This window comes from Oryx dammah, unplaced genomic scaffold, assembly GCF_014754425.2.
Source record: "Oryx dammah isolate SB20612 unplaced genomic scaffold, SCBI_Odam_1.1 HiC_scaffold_26, whole genome shotgun sequence".
Classification (NCBI taxonomy): domain Eukaryota; kingdom Metazoa; phylum Chordata; class Mammalia; order Artiodactyla; family Bovidae; genus Oryx; species Oryx dammah.
This window is the reverse complement of record NW_024070210.1, coordinates 77,334,539-77,340,071: the sequence shown is the minus strand read 5'-3', so window position 1 is coordinate 77,340,071 and position 5,533 is coordinate 77,334,539. Positions and strand designations below refer to the sequence as shown.

General features: G+C 44.0%; 1 pseudogene; it reads left to right on the top strand.

Annotated features, from left to right (window-relative positions):
• Positions 1 to 1,997: 1,997 nt before the first annotated feature.
• LOC120853710 lies at positions 1,998 to 5,031 on the top strand (annotated as a pseudogene).
• Positions 5,032 to 5,533: the final 502 nt, after the last annotated feature.

The following is a 5,533-nucleotide window of genomic DNA, read 5'->3' as shown; positions in this document are numbered from 1 at the left end:
CATCCCTCCTCTCTGGTACACTGGTCCACAAATTTCTAGGTTCCTCAGGATCCCCAAATATTATTCCATCTCACAGTGAGACAGTTGGGCCATTTTTGTTAAATCCCTCATGCACTGGTGCCTAGAAGCTGCCTCCATGAAGAAAGCTGGGCGATGTCCTGGCTCATCTCACCTGTTTTCCTTATCTCTGTGCCACCTGATGTCCGAGATCCACAACTTGTTTCAAATATTTTGTCCAGTTTTCTAGTTGGAAGTCAACTCTACCTTTATCAGTAAAAAGAAGTAACAGCAATTTAGTCCTTAATTTTACAAATATGACATTTTATGATGGGTAGGGGTAATAACCTGCTCATTCCACCACATTAGATGAGATCTGCCTTAAGTGATCTGGTGGCTCAGATGTGCAAAGGGTCCACCTGCAATGCGGGAGAGGCAGGAGACTCTGGCTCAATCCCCGTGTTGGGAAGACCCCCTGGAGGAGGGCACGGCAAGCCACTCTAGTATTCTTGCCTGGAAATCCCGTGGACAGAGGAGCCTGGCAGGCTATAGTCTCTAGGGCCACAGCGTCAGACACGACTGAGCAGCTGAGCAGAGCACAGGGCACAGGGGCGGTTACTGGTCACTCAGCTGCACGTTCTTTGAGACCTGACTCAGATAATGATTCCAACCTTATGCAGCATTCCAGCAGCATGTGGGCTGTGTCTCGGGGATGAATAGAGCGAATCAGGTGAAGGTCTAGGGAGAGGAGGGAGCACTTTCCATGCAGAGGAGTCCTTTCCTGACCCATGGGAATCATGGAGACATATGTAAAGAAGAAACCTTCTCACTATTCCTCCTAAAAATTGTTAACTGGTATTATTTCCAAAGCTAGAGATACCATACCACACAGAAAATAATGGATGTAATAATGGAACGTTTCCCAAAGCATGTTTGTGTTTAGGGCTCTCCTCTTAGGGTCCTGTCCCATTCTCCTGTGTGTACCCACAAACCATCATCAGGAGGACTAGGCCAGGAGTAGGTCAGGATGAGGACAGTGAAAAAGCTGGCTTTAAACTAAGCGTTCAAAAACTAAGATCATGGCATCCAGTCCCATCACCCCATGGCAAATAGATGGGGAAACAATGGAAACAGTGACAGACTTTATTTTCTAGGGCTCCAAAATCACTGCGAATGGTGACTGCAGACATGAAATTAAAAGACACTTGCTCCTTGAAGAAAAGCTATGAACAACCTAGACAGCATATTAAAAAGCTGGGACATTACTTTGCTGACAAAAGTCCATATTGTCAAACCTATGGTTTTTCCTGTAGTCGTGTATGGATGTGAGAGTTGGACCAAAAAGAAAGCTGAGCGCCGAAGAACTGATGCTTTTGAACTGTGGTCTTCAAAAGAGAGCCCCTTGGCTCTTGAGACCCCTTGGAATGCAAGGAGATCAAACCAGTCAGTCCTAAATGAAATCAGCTCTGAATATTCACTGGAAGGACTGATGCTGAAGTTGAAGCTCCAATACTTTGGACACCTGATGTGTAGAGCTGACTCATTGGAAAAGACCCTGATGCTGGGAAAGATTGAAGGCAGGAGGAGAAGGGGACGACAGAAGATGAGATGGTTGGATGGCATGACCGACTCAATGGATATGGCTTTGAGCAAGCTCCAGGAGCTGGTGTTGGACAAGGAAGCCTGGCCTGCTGCTGTCCATGGGGTCGCAAAGAGTTGGACACGACTGAGCGACTGAACTGAACTGAGGTCAGATATGACTCTGGTGTAATGTTTAAGATCACCACCAGAGGGCGGAGCTTCCTTCAGATGCGATTCCTTTTTGTATTCAGGAGCTGGTTTGACTTGCCTACTCTGTACCCACAAGACAGATGACTGCTCCTGTGCAGAAAGGGGTTCCCAGTTTCTGAGTGAGGAGCTTCTGTAACATCCCCCCCCCACCCCGCGGAGACTAACTTTGTTAGATTTGGTGCTTCCAGGGAACGAGGGCTGTTGCCAGAATGTTTTCTGCCACTCACTCAGTTCTTGTCATCTTCTTAATACTTGGTAAGTAGCATTTTATCCTAAAATGATTTTTCATTTTCCTGTGGTAACAGGTAAGTTTTATTTTTCTTCTCTGGCTGAAAACTCCTCCTGTACATTTCTACTATAACAAAGTGATTCTCTTCCAGGAGGGACCAATGGTGACTCAGTGACCCAGACAGAAGGCCCAGTGACTGTCTCAGAGGGCGCTCTTATGACCCTGAACTGCACTTACCAGGCCACATATTCAGATTCCTATCTTTTTTGGTATGTCCAGCATCTCAACAAAGCTCCTCAACTTTTCCTGAAGGGCTCAATGACAAACCAGAGGCCAGAGCATGAAGGTTTTCAGGCCACTCTTGTTACGAGTGACAGCTCCTTCCACCTGCAGAAACGGGCAGTGCAAGCATCAGACTCGGCCGTGTACTACTGTGCTCTGAGTGACACAGTGACACAGAGCTGCAGGGGGAGCTGAACACAAACCCCAGGGGAGCAGGAAGCTGAAGTCAGGAAGAGGTATATTCTCTCCTTGATCAGAATTCAGTTTACATTTAGAGTTTCTCAGGAAAACCAATCAAGCTCAGGTCTAATCCTAGAAACTCAGGAGGGTGGAAATTGCTCTACAGGGATAATAGGGTAGATGTCACTCTTAAAGAGGACCCAAGCTCCAATCCCCAGAAGCACCCCTGTTCAGCCAGAAAGATTCCTCTCTTCTCTAGACTGACTTTTAAAAAAAATCTATTTTTCTCATAATGTAAGATGGATATTAGATACCACAGAATTAATAATTCATTTAGAGAAAAGAAATAGATGATTAAAGGCGCATCACCTGAATCATAATCATAAACCAACACAGAGGTAGTAGGCAAATCACACGCCAGTCTGCATGTGGCTGAGACGTAACGCTGTTGAGGTGCTGTTTCCAGTGAAAGCCTTTGAACTGGAGCTGCTGCAGCCGTGGGATGAAAAAGCATATGTGACTTTTGAGTGGCCGTGTTTCTTTTATTATTTATTTGTTTATTTATTTTTGGCTCAGCTGGGTCTTTGTTGCTGAACTCGGGCTCTCTCCAGCCGCAGCGAGTGGAGGTTACTCTTCACTGCAGGGCATGGGCTTCTCAGCGCGGAGGCTTCTCACTGCAGAGCACAGGCTCCAGCGGCGCGGGCTTCAGCAGAGGCAGCGCGCGTGCTCAGTAGCTGCGGCACGCAGCCTCTAGGGCTACATTTCTGATACAAGGACATAAGAATGCATGGTCTGGTGAGCTCGTACTCATTTGGACTACAGGGTGGATATTTAAAAGCAAGATTATTTTAGCACACATTATTGATGACTGTTCGACACATACAGCTGGACAAATTTTGTCCACCAGGAAACTTGCTATGATTGCATTAAACAGAAGGAACTTTATCCAGCACAAATTTCCCTAGAAACCCATGCCTTGGAGTGTAGGAAGAAAAGTTATGATGATTGAGAGTAAACAGTTTTATCTTCCTGTATGAAAGAAAAACTTGCCAGCTTATTTCACTGTAGATTTGGGCTGCAGATCCTTCCCCCTGAAAAAGAGCTATACAAAAATGGATAACTGTTCTATACATCTGTCTCTTTTGCTGTCTCGCATACAGGGTTATCGTTACCATCTTTCTAAATTCCATATATATGCATTAGTATACTGTATTGGTGTTTTTTTTTTCTGGCTTACTTCACTCTGTATAATAGGCTCCAGTTTCATGTATGGGGAGGGAGGAGGGAAGGGGGTTCAGGATGGGGAACATGTGTATACCTGTGGCGGATACATGTTGATGTATGCCAAAACCAATACAATATTGTAAAGTAATTAACCTCCAATTAAAATAAATAAATTTATATAAAAAATGGATGACTGTTCTCAGAGGTCACTATAATTATAATAAGTTGTTTTTGTCACAAAAGGTATGTCTATCCTAGATGCATTGACTGAATATGCCTGTAGCCCTGATGTAATTGTTGTTAAGTTAATTACAGCATGGCAACCCACTCCAATATTCTTGCCTGGAGAATCCCAAGGACAGAGGAAACTGGTGGGCTACAGTCCAGGGAGTCACAAAGAGTCAGATATGACCAAGTGACTTTCAGGTCTAAATAGGCAGGTTACAATCACCGAGCACATCAACGAGCCACGGCATGACACAGGCAAACTGATGTCAGCCAGTTACACTTCCTGCTCTGGTGCAGAAGCACCTCACAGCTCAGTCACTGTGCATGTGCCCTGGCAGGCACAGGTCAGGCACCTCCACCCGGATTTGAGAGAGACCACAGAGCATCTCACTCAGAGGAGGAACGTCCAACATGGGGCTCCCTGGCCTGCTCAGAGCTGTCATAGCCTCTGTCTGCCTTGGTAAGGCTGGTAAGGATGACCGCAAACAGACTCAGCTCTGCTCAGCTCCCATGTGTAGAGGTAGGGCAGGTTATTATTGTCTCTTGGGGTTTAGGAGACTTGGTTAACTGGCAGAGGAATGAGAACTCTTAATCCTCTGTTACTTGAAGCCCTGTGAGTTCCATCAGGAGAATCAGCCTCTTCCTTTTGGTCTCTCATTCTCTCTCATATATATTTATAATTTATAAATATAATTTATAGTATTAATTATAATGTTATTATAATATATTATAATAATTTATAATTCATTATATATATATAATTTTTTTTCTTCTCTCTAGGATCCATCATGGCCCAGAAAGTAACTCAAAATCGGTCAGAAATTTCTGTGCTGGAGAAGGAGGATGTAACCTTGAACTGTGCATATGAAGCTAATAGCTATACTTATTATTTATTCTGGTACAAGCAACCACCAAGTGGGGAAATGATTTTCCTTATTCTTCAGGAGTCTTACAATGAGCTGAATACAACAAAAAGTCAGTATTTTTTGAACTTCCAGAAAGCAAGAAGTTCCATCAGCCTCATCATCTCGGACTTACAGCTCGAGGACTCAGCCGTGTATTTCTGTGCTCTGAGAGACCACAGTGATGCCACTGCCTGAGGGAGCCCCACAGAAACCTCAGAGGTTAACATGTGGAGTCCCCCAGCTATGAACAGCTTAGTGAGATTCTCAGTTAGGACAGGAGAAGGTAGGGGGGTTAGAAGTGAAAACCTCACTGTTAAGAAAATGCTATCTTTGTCTCAGAGAGCATATCTTAAAGTGTCATTCATCAAAAATATCTTTATCTTCAATTCTTTATCTTGCAGAAGATCATTTGCCAACATTTTTTTAAAAACTTTAAAATAGTGATTTTATTAAAAAGTATGAAATTTGGCTTTAAAAAATTCAATAGTATTTGACTAAATCTGCACCTGAGTTGTCAGAGTTTTAGGTTCACTGCACAAATATTTATGCATTGCTAAGTCTGGCTGTCATGTGGATCTGAAATATCTCTGAAATATTGGACCCTCCCTGTGTCCTGCCTCACCTGTGCCGTGAATGACTTGGAATGATGTGCATAGAGTAACTGTTACCACAAATCTTCACCCCAAGGAGAAATGAA